At 42.8% G+C, this 17707-nt stretch overlaps 1 long non-coding RNA gene across 1 annotated transcript; it reads left to right on the top strand.

Annotated features, from left to right (window-relative positions):
- The first annotated feature begins 1895 nt into the window (after window positions 1-1895).
- Window positions 1896-10621, top strand: LOC134337832 (uncharacterized). Its single transcript, XR_010016081.1, has 3 exons — window positions 1896-1948; window positions 3333-3394; window positions 8553-10621. It is a non-coding gene; the product is annotated as an uncharacterized LOC134337832 (long non-coding RNA).
- The last annotated feature ends 7086 nt before the right edge of the window (window positions 10622-17707 follow it).

Below are 17707 nucleotides of genomic sequence, written 5' to 3'. Positions count from 1 at the left end.
AGGCTGCAGGAGATATTTACAAATGTTGTCAGTACTGGACACCTGTAGATATAGAATAAATTGTGTGTTATTTTCACCAGACTGAGCAGGCTAAGTGTGTATAAAATTATGATTGTCTCATTGAGATCCAAACCTAATTCTCCTTGATTTTGTTTGACAGATCAGAATAAGGGGTCATGAATTTTAAGAGATAATTTGAAGGGGAAATGAGGAATTTATCCCCCACGCCCATTCAGAAGGTGATTTGGATCCAGAACTCACTACATGAAAGGGTGGTCAAGTGCTGTCAGTACTTTGATGAGTACTTGAAGAGCTGTGCCCGCAGAACTACAGACAGTTAGTCGGATTGTTGCATTCCTGTTGTGATAAGGTAGCCCTTTCACAACCAGCACCGCCCAGATGTGCCACATGGGCTCCTCCTATGTGGCAAATCTTGACTTTATAACATAATCTCAAGACTTCTAGCTATTACAGTGAAGCTCTTTCCATCTTCAAACCCCAAGGGCAATTTGTCACAGACAGATATGTCACTCTGGTGGTTAAAACAGAACTTAAACTTTTAAAGATAAATTTCACTATCATACACAATCTTATCATACTGGGTTTTGTAAGATTCCCCAGCATAACAAATTGAAACCATAGAGAAATACAGACCAGCATCAATTTTTGCAAACTTAGTACAATTCAGCATTGACCAAATAACAGCCCACAGAAAGAGCCAGTTTCCAGTCCTGATACACACTGCAATTACTCAATTACAATACACATCCACCCCCCCAGAAAGAGCCATATTTCAATAACCGCGCTTGTTCCCTTCTGCAAAGGGGACAGCTGTCATCCGTGAAAAGGTGTGTGTATATGAACTGATGTTGCATACTACTAAGATCAGACTTCTGTTAACAGTGGTTGTCATGAATACCAAAACGATAAGACTTACCGTCATAAAACCTGATGCCACTTATTTTAATAGCTACATAACAAATAAAGAGGATACCAAAATTAAACAGTGAAAATCTGAGGTCGATTTTGAACAGAAATGCACTATTGGCGGTAAATAAAATCTTGCTGTTCCTGCAAACCTTTAAAGGGGGAAGAAACAATGTCAAGCTCATACCAAGATAAAAGATAGAAGCAGTTGCCATCCCCTTATCCCCATCCTCATCCACGCCATCAGGATACAAACCATTAACTCAAAACAAACTTAATTCAAAAACGATAAACTTGTATCATTTACACCAATCTCTTTCCCTGTGCACTCTTTGTTCATACAATGATCACAACCTTACCAGTTTGAATGCGTCTTCCTTGCACGTGATGCAGCTGGAGATGGGGGAAAGAATCTTCAACACCAGATAAATAAACGGTGACACGATCACCGAGCGAAGACTGGAAAATGAACCAGTTGTGCTGTCGTTGAAAGTTAATAGAGATGTTCTTTCTGCCGTGGACGGTGACAACTGAAGCGGCGACGGACGAAGCCGAAACGCGCGCCCGCTCTGGGGCGCGTGCCCGCGGGGTTAAGTAGGGGGGGGGTCACCGGGAGTGATGGGAGCGTGCTTGGAGCGCGCGCCCTAGAGAATGAGCCCGGCAGGCTGGAAGGAGAGAGCGAGATAGAGATCTATATATATATATATATATATACTGTATATAGGTGAAGGAGACAAGCGCCGAACCACAGCTCTTATCTCCAACTCCAGCAGCCACACGCACCGGTTTTGTTTTGGTGGCGGCTCTGGGCGCGCACCAATCGCATGCGGGAAGGTGAACGTGCCCGGGGAGGACCTGTCGGTTCCAGTCCGCGACCCTCAGCCTTTTCCCCGGCCGGCGAGCAATCGCTCTTGCAGTTGCTTTCATCTGCAAACAGCGGTTGCTGTTGGCTTCAGGTGTTAAACTGCGCAACAGCTGGGATTCCTTTGCAGCTGGTAACCCCGCACATTCCAGCAGTTTGGTGCGGTCTTACTATATTACTCGGTTGTGTGTGTGTGTGTAGTTTGAGGTGGGAAGAGCGAGCGGTTAGCGAGGGAGAAAAAATATCCGTGCTGGACACATGCATAGTCAGCACAAGTGTAAATCAAGACGAAACCGTCGCAATATTGATAAAAGGGATCTATTTTGTGGGAAAATGATAAACTATTGAGAGAGAAAGTGAGAATAACAGAATATAAACTCAGAATCGATGTGCAATGTGCAGTACACAGAGAGCTCCAAATCCAGTGGGTGCTGGATCTGCGTATTTTTCGGAGTTGAGACAACATAAATAGATTCTTAAAACCAAACGAGATTCCCTCTTGGCCAGTAGTTTCTCACGATACTTTTTCAAGCGCGGAAAGGTGTATTTAGTGTCTGTTCCACGTTGTGTCTGGTCCTGTCTGCTAATGGTGGTGGGTATTAATCGATTAAAATGCTCCAATATGGAATTTTTGGGCAGGTTTAACTAAAATATTATCATAAAAATTATTAATGCAAAACATTTTCAAGTTCCTGTTTTACGTGAATGAAAATATCAATGACCGATATTGGTTTTAATAGTGCTATTATTATACGCTGGTAAAATTCTTAGCAACGCACTTTAGCAACGATGCTGGAAAGATTGCAACTACAGAGGTCATAATGTGATGCCTATTATGCTAGGTATTGTTGTAAATACCAACCAAATTGAATGCCCACGGGGAAATATATCATTAGTGAAAAGGTTAACCTCAGAAAAAGAATCGCGAGAAAGTAGTTTGGAACTGTAAGTGTATGATTTGCGAACTTATGCTCGCGATTAATTCTGGTGTTTACAAATCTCTTGGCTGCCTCCAGGCCCAGTCTCTGACTCCTGTTTGAAGAATGATTTACCGTTGGCAACAATTTCACAATTTATTATGGAAATAGTTATGAGTATTCTGCTACTGTGATGACAAGCAGACAAAAGAAAGTGCTAGAAACTGAAATACTGAAAAGCAACTCAACCAGAATTGATGGAGAAAAAAAGAATCAATGTTTCTGATCAATGACAATTTATCTGATGAAAGTTCATCAACCTGTAGCATTAATAATGTTTCTCTCTTCACAGATCCTGCCTGACCTCCTGTGTATCTCCAGTCATTTTGATTGATTTCAGATTTCCAGAATTTTGCTTTTTGCAATATTTAAAACAACAATTTTGCTTTTAATGCAAATCATACAAGCAAGATTTTACAAAAACAGGATCATATTTGTTACCAAATAGAAATGTACAGCATTTTTTTAACATTTAAAATAAATCATCAGTATTCAGAAGGACTTAGTCAGGATCAGAGAACCAGAAGCACAGGATAAGCTAAAATATTTTTTTCTTTGTCATTCAGGTAAAGAAAAATTGACAGGAGAGTATATCTGCCAGCAAGACTAAAAGACTAAGAACTTCAGAGTAAGTGAGTGAATGCAATATCCAGAATGCCAAATCAGTTGATAGTCAGAAAGCAAATTGTTTGATAAATTGATGATTTTGTTTGAATGGCATTGTAGATTTCTTCATCCAAGTTCATGGAATAAATGTTTCCCCCTCTTATGACTTGAAGCATTTTATATGAACTTAGGTAGTGTAACTGGCCATAATTGTCCAAATGGATCCAAAATTGGAAATTTCATTTAGAATTGCTGTATTAATGTCTCATAAATCATGAGAGTTTCATATTGGTACAAGAGGACATGAAATATTATTTTGCATTCAATCTATCACCTGTTCACAATGTATTTCAAATTTCAAAATATTCTTAATATCGGGATGTATTTCATAATGATCGAATTCAGCCATAAACTTTACGCATCATCTAAACTGCCTGTAAAGATGCTGTTGTTAACTCATGATCAGGGCCAGCAATTGTAGAAAAGGTGCATGTATAGTTGTATCTATTGGTTTGTTGGCCACATGATATCATTGCAATTAGTGAGGTACAGAATATTATTTTGGTTTTTCCATGCTTTCCAAATTGTAATTTAGTTGTTTTTTGGACAGAGCTATTACTTTACAAAACAATTATTGTTCATCCATATGTGCTTCATGAACTGGGTAGTGTGCTAGGCTACAGACCAGTTAAAATTCTACCAGATTAGTGTAAGACATAAATGAACCAGACTAAGGCAGATGGAAGATAACCTTCTGTGTAGGATATAAATGAAGCAGCTAAGACTTTACAATTTAGTTGCATCAAGGTTACCATTACTAATACTAAATTTTTGGTTTATTTGATTGCTTGAAATTCCCAGCTTTTATCATGGGAAAGGCATGTTTGTCTGGGATTATTAAATCAATCCCTTGGATTTTCCTAATTACTTATTCTTCCTACATTTCCATCAATTCTGTCATGCAATTAGATTACCACCCTCCTCATTTTGGAATGTGGGACACAACTATGGTATTGATCTCCTGGGAGCCAATGAGGACCAGTTGATCAGCCTCTTTCTGCATTGTTATAGGACTATGTCATCAACATAATGTAAACAGCGATCATACATCACTGCCAACACAGTTTGGTGAAGTCATGATAGAACAATCTGTCCTCTTGGTATCAAATAATAAAGTCCCCTATCTTGATCTTTCTAAAGGGATCTGACCTGTAATAGAATTTAACAGTAAAAGAAAAAAGGAACAGCCTCATCAGTGTCATTTTCCAGTTTATTCATGAAATGTTTTAGCCCTTAACAGTTCCAACTGTCGACAAGAGACCAGGATGATGTAAATTAGTTCTTCCCATCTCCATGAGCAGTAAATACGAATTCTTGGTGAAAGAAATGACAGAACTAGTATTGATTTTAATAGAAGATTGAATAGTCTGTTTATAGAAAGAGCTTAGTATTGGGGATGGTTAGAGAGAGAAAGGTTCAGGAAGGGAAATGTTTCCATTGAAACATTTAATTGTAGAGACTATCATGAATGGTGTTACTATGTTATAAAAGAAGCACTAATCTATAAATTTTAACTGATTTAAACAGTCATTAAAATAGTAGAGAGAAGTCAAGTCAAGTCAAATTTGTTTCTGTAGCACATTTGAAAACAACCCACGTTGACCAAAGTGCTGTACAGATCAGAGCAGAATAGCTAAAATTACAAATATGAGAAACACAGACATAACCAATAAGGCGAACAATTTATAGGCACAAAAGAAACAACACAAGCCAAAAATCAGCCACATCAGGAGGATTCAAACACGAATGAATAAAAGTAAGATTTGAGCCTGGATTTAAAAGAGTCAGTGGAGGGGGCAGATCTGATAGGGAAGGGAATGCTGTTCCACAGTCTAGGGGCTACAATAGCAAAAGCGCACTCACCCCGAGCTTAAGTTTAGATCACGGGACAGCCAGGAGCCCCAAGTCAGGGACCTGGAAGTAGAATAAGAGGTTAGAAGGTCTGTGATATAGGAGGGGGCCAGCCCATTTAGGGTTTTATAAACAAACAGGAGAGCCTTAAAATCAATTCTAAACCATACTGGTAGCCAGTGGAGGGAGGCCAGGATAGGAGTAATATGGTCCCTCTTGCAGGCACCTGTCAGGAGCCTGGCTGTGGCATTCTGGACCAGTTGCAGACAGGACAGGGATGACTGACTAATCCCAGTATACAGGGAATTGGGGTAGTTCAAGCGGGAGGATATAAGGGCATGGATGACTTTCTCGAGATCCTTGAAAGAGAGAAACTGCTTGATTTTGGCAATAGTACGAAGCTGGAAAAAACAGGCTTTAACTACTGCATTAACTTGCTTGTCAAACTTAGAGGCGGAATCAAATATCACACCAAGGGATTTAACATGGGGTTTGACAAGGGTGGACAGGTTACCTAGACTGTTGGTAATCACTTTGATGGAGTCAGGGGAGCCAAATAGGACAACTTCAGACTTGCCTTCATTCAGCTGTAAAAAGTTTTGTGCCATCCAACACTTTATGTCCTCAAGGCAGTTCATGAGGCTGACTAGATTTGACTGGTCATTTGGTTTTAGGGGGTGAGAAAGTTGTCACAAAGTTATTAAGTATTGAGATGATGACTTCCAGGGTCTATGTTGTATTGAGTGATTAAAAGCAGGATTGACCGTGATATGACCCTATGACCAATGACTCAGAACAAAGAATCAGCTGTATGCATAACGATTTAAGATGTAGAATTTAATTCATTGGCTATATATTTTCCACTGTGTATGTGTTGGCACGTGGCCAAGTGGCTAAGGCGTTCGTCTAGTGATCTGAAGGTCGCTAGTTCGAGCCTTGGCTGAGGCAGCATGTGTGTCCTTGAGCAAGGCACTTAACCACACACTGCTCTGCGACGACACTAGTGCCAAGCTGTATGGGTCCTAATGCCCTTCCCTTGGACAACATCGGTGGTGTGGAGAGGGGAGACTTGCAGTATGGGCAACTGCTGGTCTTCCATACAACCTTGCCCAGGCCTGTGCCCTGGAAACTTTCCAAGGTGCAAATCCATGGTCTCATGAGACTAATGGATGCCTATAAAAAATAAAATAAAAATAATAAAGGAGACATTAAGAAGCCATCATACTGGCATCACAACAGGACACATCTTGTCCTGAGATCCTTAGTAGGGAGAGAAACAATGTGAACTGCATGTGTGCAAAAGTAAGTAAGCCTTAATTTTTGGGTCAAGAGGCACCCAGTTAAGGGGCACTACCAGAAAATTAGATAGATGAATAAACTCTTCTCGGGCTTCCAGCCAAGTACAGTTATCAATTACAACCGACGTTTCGATGACAGACTGCCATCTTCTTCAGAATGGCATAATCCCTGAAAAAGATGGCAGAGTTTGTCATCAAAGTGTCGGTTATAATTGATACCTGTGGCTGGAAGCCCGAGAAGTGTTTATTCATCATATATGCCGGGAAGGCACTAGATCCTTTTTCAATATTAGATTGAATTCAAGACAATATTAAGTTGCCTTATTTTTCACTACCTAGTGTCAGCTTATGAAAGAATATGCCTGTTTATTGATGTGCACCAATAACCAGGAGGAACAGTAGAGTTTTTGGTCAGGTGACCAAAATTCTAGATGTGTGCTGTCAACCATGAAAGTGAAACTGAATTCTCCTATCCTGGAAAGGAGACTGTGAACTGTGTACCCTACATTTACCACTCAATTTTGTAGACATAAGGTGACACCTCAGTCTTCCTCACTCCAGGGAAAACAGTCCCAACCTCTTCTGTCTCTCTATACAGCTCAAGCCCTCCAGTTCAGGCAACATTCCCGTGAATCTTTTCTGCACCTTCTTGAGCTTGATCACATCTTTCCTACAGCATGACAACAAGAACTATACACAATACTTCAAAAGCAGTCCAAGGAATGTATAACTATAATGTGAGACCTGTTGGATCTAGAGATGATATTGTCCAGAAGGTTCTTTGGAAGCCAAGGTTTTATGGTTACAGATGTTTTATCAGATGTTCATCATAGCACAAAAAAACAAGGTAAGTAAGAAGTAAAGAGAAGTGTGGCCAGTAAAAAGTACTAAGAGGTATATAGAGGACCAGAGACCTTGTGTTCCCCTTTTATACAATAAACTAGTTCAAGCTGGGTGAATAAGGGACTCCTCTGAGAAGGATAGTCTGTGAAACAACATGGACAACTTTGATTTATGCTGCCACGACATCTCAGGCTTGCAGACAAAGAAACTACAAGAGTATAGAACCAACAATACTACAAATGACTGAAAATCCACTTAAGTTTACAAGCAAACAGGTGATTGTTCAAACATGTAAGCAAGCCGAAAGAAAGTTAAATTACAAGAAAAATAAACACTTAAATAGTAATTTAGTCCCCAATCCAACATAACTCAACATTTTCACTCACTGCCCATCTGATAAAGTTTAGAATACTACACGCTTTCTTCACCACTGTCTACCCATATCACCACTTCCAGGTAACCACATACCTGTACCCTAATGTTTAGCGGTTCAATAACATTCCTTAGAGCACTGCCACTTGCTGAGTGTATTTTGGCCTCGTTTAACAACATCACTTCACACTTGTCTGAGTTGAATGCCAGCAGCATTTCCCTGCCCACTTTTCCAGTTGATCCATATCGTGTTGTAACCTTAGACAACTTTCACTGTCCATTATGCCACCAACTTCAAACTTAATATCCATGCTAACGATACTGCCTTCCAAATCATTAATGTATATGACAATTAATAAAGGACATAGAACTGATCCCTGTGGGATAATTTTAAATAAATTTACAATCATTTACTTAAATTTTTAACAGTTTTCAATGTCACTGAGAATTATGGATCTTTAAAAGGTATTGAAAATCGTTCAGTTTTTACAGCTGATGAATTTAGAGGCAGGACTCCTTCTGACTGCTGGAGCATTCAGGAACATTACTAGGACAGGGTTTCACTGTGCTACCACAACAGACCACAATACTGGTATCTGGGATGCTCTGGCCAGGAAGTTAGTCCCTCATTCAGAATCAGGCTTATTATGACGTGAAATTTGTTGTTTTACGACAACAGTTAAGTTCAACGTTCAAAATGCATTAATTATCGAAGTAGCTATACATTATATAACCTTGAAATTTGTCTCCTTACAGGCAGCCACAAAACAAAGAAATCCATAAGAATCCATAAAAAAAGACTGACAAACACCCAATGTGGAGGAGAGAGAGACTCTAAGATCAGGCCCTGTGGCATTGATAAACTTTGGGCCTGGACCCGCCAGAACGTTTCAGTCTGTACCCGACCTTTTCAAATCGGCTCAGCGCTTTGATCAAGCAAACCTTGCTCCTGGTTTTAGGTGGATGTGCCCTGAATCTGCCTCTCCTCCCCTCTGAATTTGCTCCGCTCCACTTGCCCCAATGTTGCCTCGACTGTGCCTCAACCCCACCCAGACTTCTTAAATGTGCCTTGCGCCTGCACACTTTGACCCTCAACTCAGCTTTGCCTTCACTCACATCTTCATTGTTTACAGTGATCATTTATCATAAACTTTTAGAGAAATGTGTTATTAATCCAGGAATGAAAGGGTTACTGTATGAGGAACATCTGGCAGCTCTTGGGCTGTATTCCCTGGAATTCAGGAGAATGAGGGGGGTGATTTCATAGAAACATTCTGAACGTTAAAAGGCCTGGATGGATTAGATATGGCAAAATTATTTCCCATGGTAGGGGATTCTAGGACAAGAGGGCACAACTTCAGGATTGAAGGACATCCATTTAGAATTGAGATGCGGAGAAATTACTTTATCAGAGGGTGGTAAATCTGTAGAATTTGTTGCCACAAGAGGCTGTGGAGGCCAAGTCATTGGGTGTATTTAAGGCAGAGATAGATCGGTCTTGATTAGCCAGGGCATCAAAGGGTATGGGGTGAAGGCAAAGGAGTGGAGATGACTGGAAGAATTGGATCAGCCCATGATTGAATGGTGGAGCAGACTCGATGGGCCGACTGCCCTACTTCTGCTCCTATATCTTATGGTCTGATGGTCTTAATAAAGTATTTAGTTGTATTTCTTGTTTTGTCAACCACCAGTAAGCTGTCACTCGTGTTCAGCAGCGCCATCTTAAACTGAACAGTGCACTACATAAAAAAAATTCTATGATTACAATAAGTGGTACAAAATAAATAAATAAACAAACAACCAGTCAAAAAGAAAACAAAATAGTGAGGTGGTGTTCATGGACCATTCTGAAATCTGACGGTGGAGAGGAAGAAACCGTTCCTAAAAAGTTGAGTGTGCATCTTCAGGCTCGTGTCCTTGTCCCTGATGGTAGTAATGAGGAGAGGGCATGTCCTGGGTGGTGAGGTTCCTTAACGATAGATGCCACCTTTTGAAAACATCCTTGATGGTAGCATGGTGCTCATGATAGAGCTGATGAACCTACAACCTTTTCAGCTTTTTCAATCCTGTGGTTAGTGTGATGAGAATACACATAAATTAAGATGTTTGCTGGCCTGGGCTAGCACCAGAGGCATCAGCAGTTGGTCTGCCACCTGTCATCAGGGGAGGGAGAGATAAGGCACACGAAGCAGCATTTGGAGGTGTTAATGAAGGAGCCATCAGTCTGGGTATTGTCAAGATCGGCTCCCCCTTTGAACCCTGAACTGTTTGAAGTGATGGACAGGCGATCTGGAGATGTGTAATGAAGGGACGGGGGAGAGAGAGCTGTCTAGAGCGGCTCCCCCTTTGAACCCTGAACTGTTTGAAGTGATGGGCAGGCGATACCCCAGCAGGGGGATAAAAAGGGACAGGTTCGCTAAGGCAAGACACACGACACTCAAGGTAACGAGACCCTGGAAGCGGTGCGCCTCTCACGAGTCGGTGGAAAGTATCGGGCCACAAACGCACAGGGTGGAAAGGTACGATCAGTGGGAACCCGGTGTGTGTCCGCCCTTGCTTGGGTGCCGGGTTCACTGCAGAGGATCGACCGCATCTGGAGGAGGGGTCACAGTCGGTGACCCCAGGTGACATCACAAAGGACTCGCCCGAAAGCTGCTTGTGAGCAATATCGCCGGTCTGTGAGTGGAAGCCGTTCTGAATGATCAGTCGTTCTCGTTCTCTCTCTCCCTCCCCCCACGTCCATCGCCATGGCAACGATTACTGCGAACTGAACTAAATTGAACTGGACTTTGTGTGTCACTTTGAAATTGGTCATTTACCCCTAGACAACGATAGAGCTTGATTGATCCTGTTATCTTAATTCTGTGCACGTGTGTTTATCATTACTGAACTGTTGCATTTATTATCCTTTTGATTACTGTGTTGCTTGTTTCTTTAATAAAACTTTCTTAGTTCTAGTAATCCAGACTCCAACTGAGTGATCCATTTCTGCTGGTTTGGCAACCCAGTTACGGGGTACGTAACATAAATGGGGTTCTCGTCCGCGATTTTGAACGCTAAATTTGGGACGGAGTAAACTGATTGGGTTAAAATTCCCGAAAGAAAGAAAAGACAAGCAGCAGAAATGAAGGCTGAGGAATTTATAAAGGCGCCGACCTTGGAGGCATTAGAGGATGCCAGGAAATCGGAATTGGTAGCTGTGACCAAACGGTTGAATCTTGCTAAGGGGAAGTCGACAATGAGGAGAGAGGAGATACACAGAGCTATTGTAGAGCACTATGTATCTAAAGGTGTGTTTCCCCAAGGCGAGCTGGAGGTGGTGTCTATTGAAAAACCTGTTAGAGACGCGGTACAGGTACAGCTTGAAAAACTGAGACTCGAGCACGAGTTCCGGGTAAGGCAGTTGGAGCGAGAAGATAAGGAGAGGGACAGACAGTTACAGCGAGAAGAGCAGGAGAAAGAGGTAGAAAGGCAAGAGAGAGAGAGAGAGAGTTGGAGAGAGAAGAGAAAGAGAGAGAGAGACAGCTGGAGCGAGAGGAGAAACAGAGGGAAAGGGAATTCGAGTTGGAGAAGTTAAAGATAAGGGCCGAGCAGGGGCTCGTGCCGAACCAAGGTGGAGGGTTCCGGGCGACCCAGGAGGTTAGGCTGGTTCCCCCATTTGACGATACCGACGTGGATCGGTACTTCCTCCATTTCGAAAAAGTGGCTATAAGTCAGGACCGGCCGAGGGATAAGTGGGCTGTTTTACTTCAGAGTGCACTGAAAGGGAAAGCCCAAGAAGCTTACTCAGCTTTGTCCGCGGAAGATGCCCAGAGGTATGAGGTGGTGAAAGAGGCCATCCTCAGGATTTATGAGTTGGTCCCGGAGGCATACCGGCAGGGGTTCCTGCACGTATTTGGAGTTTGCCCATGAGATGCAGACATATTGTGAGCGTTGGTGTGCCTCAAAGGGGGTAGAGGGGGATTATGACAGACTGCTGCAGCTGATCCTGATTGTGCAGTTTAAAGGTTGTGTCCCTGAGGGTATGAGACCCTACCTCGATGAGAAAGAGGCAGCCACGTTAGCCGCAACTGCTAAGTTAGCGGATGAGTATGCGTTGACGCATAAAATGAAGTTTGCCCCGAGTAAAGGCTACCAGAAGGGTAGTCTGGACGGCGGGGAGAGTCCGCCGGAAAAGTCAGAAAGTAAGCCGGGGACTAGTGAGAAGGATAAGGTAGACCGGGAGCAGTCAGGCAGGAAGTCTCCTGGGGTCGTCTGTTATAATTGCGGGAAAGTCGGACACTTTGCGTCCAGGTGCTTTGTCCCAAAGAAGGAGACGGGAAAAGGGAAGACAGCGATTTTGACTGGCTGTATCGAGCTGGTAAACGAACCGTTAGGGAAGGACAGGTCTGCCAAAGTTCAGGAAGGGCGCGAGAGGTTTATCTCGGCCGGACTGGTGTCAGTGAAGGAGGGGTTAAAAGCAGTTCCAGTGCGGATCTGGAGAGACACGGGAGCGTGTCAGTCACTAATACTGAAGAGTGTATTAGAGTTTAGCTCAGAGACTCGGACTGGGGAGGTCAAGGTCAAAGGTGTTGGGGAAGGGACAGAGTCAGTCCCTTTGCACCAGATACACTTACAAAGCAACCTGGTCTCTGGACTAGTCACGATCGGGGTGAGGTCCGAATTACCGATGAAAGGCATGGAAGTCTTGCTCGGTAATGACATCGCCGGGGGAATCGTGTTCCCAGTCGTGAGATTGACAGGTCAGCCTGCCAGCATTGAGGCCCCGCCCATGGACTCACAGGTTCATCATGGGGCTACGGTGGTAAATTTAACTGAAACGTTTCTGCCAGTCTTGTACGAGACGGGAGTAGAAAATGAAAAGGAGTGTAGTGAGACAAGAGGTAGTGAGGGAGCTGGGACAGACGTAGCAGTAGCCAGGAAAGAATTTGTGCAGACGCAGGAGCAAGACGAGGGGCTGATGGTTTTGGCAGAGACAGCTCTTTCTGACACAGACTTAACAAGGGAACTAGTAGGCTATTGTGCAAGGGAGGAAGTGCTAAGGAAGAAAGGGAGACCAAGTACCGTGCCCGCAGATGAGCAGTGGGGGGTGGTGCAAAAGAGTTATGGGGATGAGGTTTTTAACATGGCCCACGAGGTACCCCCCGGTGGACATTTTGCGGTGCTGGAGGAAACAGTTGGTGGAATCATGAAAAAGGTTTACCGGCTGCCCAGGGGGAAGAATGTTATTGATCATGACCGACGCAAACTGAGACGGTCACCGGCTTTTGATATGCTATAACAAACCTAGTCGGTGTTAGCGTGGAAATCAATGAAGCTAGGGGGCCCCCGATAAGAGAAAAAAACCATTTTGAAAAGATTAGTATGGGATCGATCAGATGGGAGAAGGCTATTGTTTTGGCCAGGTCTACTGATAAGGTCTCTCCCTTAATCCCCGAACAAAGCGGCTCTTCAGGAGAAGTAATTAAACGACTCGCACCCATGTGTTTGATTGTCCCGAGGCGATGCAAAGAACTGGGACGTTGGGTGGTGTCTGTTACAATAGGCTAACCTAGCAAACAACATCCATATATAATGTTAATTCTGTGACTAAAGGGCTGATGAACACAGAGGTGTGTATTGGCAATTTAATACGGCTGTCTGAAGCCAGCTTGATAGTGAACCTTGAAAAAAATGAGTTCGGCCACATGAAGGTCACTTACCTGGGAATTGTGGTGACACAGGGGCAGCTGGCAGCGATGCAAGCTACAGTGCAGGCTATCGCTGACCTCCCAACCCCGACAGACAAGAGGGCCCTCAGAAGGCTCTTGGAGAAGGTGAGGTACTGTAGGAAGTTTTGCCATAACTCTGCGGTCACTACCCCTCCCCCTCCCACTAAGCCTTTGCGAGAGAAAACTAAGTCGGAATGGGACGACCCTTGTTATTGTGGTCCGGGACAAAACCAAGTGAGAGGTTACATTGATCGCAATTCATCAGTGTTTTTGGCCACTATGAAGTTTGCTGAGTTGGAGCCTGGTCTAAGGGATTATAAATAACACATATAAAAGAAACAGAAAATGTGATTGCTGACTGTCTGTCAAGGTATTGACAACTTCAAACTCGCTGTGTTAGCCAAATAGCTGATAAAGATGTATATTTGTGTGTGTATCAAATAATGTACTCATGTTTGTAATTTTTACCCCGGTAAAAATCCTTAAAGGGGGGGAAGTGTGACAAGAATACACATAAATTAAGATGTTTGCTGGCCTGGGCTGGCACCAGAGGCATCAGTAGTTGGTCTGCCACCTGTACTCAGGGGAGGGAGAGATAAGGCACACAATGAAGCAGCATTTGGAGGTGTTAATGAAGGAGCCATCAGTCTGGGTATTGTCAAGATCGGATCCCCCTTTGAACCCTGAACTGTTTGAAGTGATGGACAGGCGATACCCCAGCAGGGGGATAAAAGGGGACAGGTTCGCTAAGGCAAGACACACGACACTCAAGGTAACAAGACCCTGGAAGCGGTGCGCCTCTCACGAGTCGGTGGAAAGTACCGGGCCACAAACGCACAGGGTGGAAAGGTACGATCAGCGGGAACCCGGTGTGTGTCCGCCCTTGCTTGGGTGCCGGGTTCACTGCAGAGGATCGACCGCATCTGGAGGAGGGGTCACAGTCGGTGACCCCAGGTGACATCACAAAGGACTCGCCCGAAAGCTGCTTGTGAGCAATATCGCCGGTCTGTGAGTGGAAGCCGTTCTGAATGATCATTCATTCTCGTTCTCTCTCTCCCTCTCCCCACGTTGTCCATCGCCATGGCAACGATTACTGCGAACTGGACTAAATTGAACTGGACTTTGTGTGTCACTTTGAAATTGGTCATTTACCCCTAGACAACGATAGAGCTTGATTGATCCTGTTATCTTAATTCTGTGCACATGTGTGTTTATCATTGCTGAACTGTTGCATTTATTATCCTTTTGATTAGTGTGTTGCTTGTTTCTAAACTTTCTTAGTTCTAGTAATCCAGACTCCAACTGAGTGATCCATTTCTGCTGGTTTGGCAACCCGGTTACGGGGTACGTAACATTAAAAAAGGTAAATTCCAGTGAAAGGATACCATTGGCATCGATTCCATGAGAGAGGAATGGGAGGGGTAGGATTAGGTCCAGCATACTGTGGTCATTTACATTTTATTTGTAGTAAAGCCCCTTGCTGCTACTTGAATGAAAAGAGGAGAGTTCGGCCCAGTGTCTTATTCCATGCTCATCAATACTCCTAAGGCTATTCATTTCAGAATATATCTCAGTGTCCTTTGGTAGGTTTGGCTGTGCACAAATTGGCTGTCAAATTTTTTCGATCGACACAGACACTGCTGTCCCAGGTGTAAAATAACTGTGAGAAGTCCTGGGGTTGCAAAAGGCATTTTGTAAATGGACATGTCAGCAATCTAAGTGAAATTCAAGTTTCTGAACCCCATAAGCAGGAACTCAGATTAAGCTTAAAGAAAGAACACCTCGGGGTATATTAGTTCTATTAAACTTGGGCTTTGAAAGGCTGAATAATATGCAGCAGCTGTGGAGCACTTTGGGACAATGTTAAAAGTATTGTGATTTGTTTTTGAGAAAGAAGTTCAGACCACAGTATAAAGGGGGAGAAATAAAGGAGGTAGTGAAGTGATTCTTGGTTTTGACATCGGAAGGTGCATTTGGAATATTAGAGTAGGTCAAAATCATTTACTTACTCATTTGTTGAGATACAACAGCCCGTTAAGCCACACATGCCCAACAATGCCCCAATTTAATCCTAGCCTAATCATGGGACAATTTACAATAACCAACTAACCTCCCAATTGATATATCTTTGGACTATGGGAGGAAACTGGAGCACCCGGAAAAAAACCCACACAGTCACAGGGAAAATGTACTAACTCCTTACAAGCAGCGCTGGGAATTGAAACTGGGTCGCCGGTACTGTAAAGTGTTGTGCTGACCACTTTGTTACTATGCTGCCCCAATTCAGAGGAACAATAAGCAAAGTGATATCAATATTTGCATTCACGGAACACAGTCAACATAGTGAGATATTCCAAGGCATTTTACATAAAATTAGATATTGAACCAATGGAATAGACAACTGTATCAGTGACAGGTTTCGTTGATAGCATTGGTGAATGAAGTTTAAACCAGCTCATTAAAAGAGGAAAACAGGGTAGAGAGATAAGTGGGCTTAGGAAGGGAATGCAAAACATAGAACAACATAGTCAAATGAAGGCATTAGAGCTTGAAGCTGGATGTGCACCAGTTAAAGGAGCATTGAAGTTACAGAGCTAGGGAGCAATAAGATCATGGTATACATTGTGTGTATATGCATATGAATGGGAGCAGGATTATAACACTTGGATAAGATTTTTTTTAATTGAGGCTTTGCTTGACAAGTTGCCAATGTCGATCAACCAGCTGAGGTGTGATGGGGGAATTGGACTTGAATACAGGCTTATACGAGCTCTACTTTATAGGGATTGGATGTGTCTTGGGAGAAAGTTGAGAATTAAAGTTAGTGATACATAATTAAAAATGCAACAAAAATGGGTGAATTCTGACATTTTTGAGAATTTACTTAATAGAATTTTTTCATGTGGATTTACTGTCGGGATTTCAGTGCAAACATTTTATTTTGATTGCCTTTTTGTTGGGGGGGGGTTAATTTTGCAGGACTTGTCAAAGCTGTTCAAGTACCGATTACAGATTCAACAATACTGATTAAGTTGTCAAGCTGAGCTAGTTGTATTTGCATTTGCCTAGCCCATATCCCTCTAAGGTTCAGAGTCTAATCCTTTCCTGGCCACATACCAGTCCAAATGTCTCTTATACATTATAATTGTACCCATTTCTACAGCTTCCTTGGATAACTCATTCATATATACCCTCTGTATGAAAATATAGACCTTCAAGTTTCTTTTCAATCTTTTCTCTCTCATCTACCATGGGGGAGGACCTGATGAGGAGTAGACTAGAAAGCCTTTAAAAGACACCCACCCCTTGGTTCAATAGCCCTTAGATTCTGAAGTATTAACTATTGGCTACTCATTGGTGGGTCAAAATGCTGCCAGTCTTATCCAGGATTCTGAAGGAGGTAGTTAAAGAGATTGTGGAGGCGTTAATATTGATTTTTCAAGAATCAGTAAATTCTGGAATGCTTCCAGAGGGTTGAAAATTGGAAATGTCAGTCCACACCTTCAGAAAGGACAGGGGCAAAAGACAGGAAATTATAGGCCAATTAGCCTGACTTTAGTGATTTGGAATGTGTTGGAGTCCATTAAGGATGAAGTTTCAGGATACTAGGAGGCACATGATAAAATAGGCCAAAGTCAGCATGGTTTCTTTAAGGGGAAATATTGCCTGACAAATCGATTAGAACTCTTTAAGGAAATAACAGACAGGATAGACAAAGGAGATTCAGTGGATATTGTTTACTTGGAATTTCAGAAGGCCTTTGACAAGGTGACATGCATGAGGCTGATAAACAAGGTAACAGCCCATTGTATTACAGGAAAGGTACTGGCGTGGATAGAAGATTGGCAGGAGGAAAAGAGTGGGAATAAAGGGGGCAATTTCTGGTCGGCTGTTAGTGACTAGTGGTGTTTCACAGGGGTCGGTGTTGAGACCACATCTTTTAACATTATATGTTGATTACTTGGATGAGGAAATTTGCAGACAATACGAAGATAGGTGGAAGGGAGGTAGCTTTGAGGAAGCAGCGAGTCTGTAGATGCATTAATACAGATTAGGAGAATGGGTAATGAAGTGGCATATGGAATGTAGGGAAGTGTACGGGAATGCACTTTGGTAGATGGCGTAGACTATTTTCTAGTTGTTGCCCTGACTAATCAAGAACCTATCAACCTCTGTGTTAAATATACTCAAAGATTTATC

The sequence above is a fragment of the Mobula hypostoma genome, chromosome 25, assembly GCF_963921235.1.
Source record: "Mobula hypostoma chromosome 25, sMobHyp1.1, whole genome shotgun sequence".
Taxonomy (NCBI): Eukaryota; Metazoa; Chordata; class Chondrichthyes; order Myliobatiformes; family Myliobatidae; genus Mobula; species Mobula hypostoma.
The sequence above is the reverse complement of the archived record's forward strand: the minus strand, read 5'-3'. Positions and strand labels throughout refer to the sequence as shown.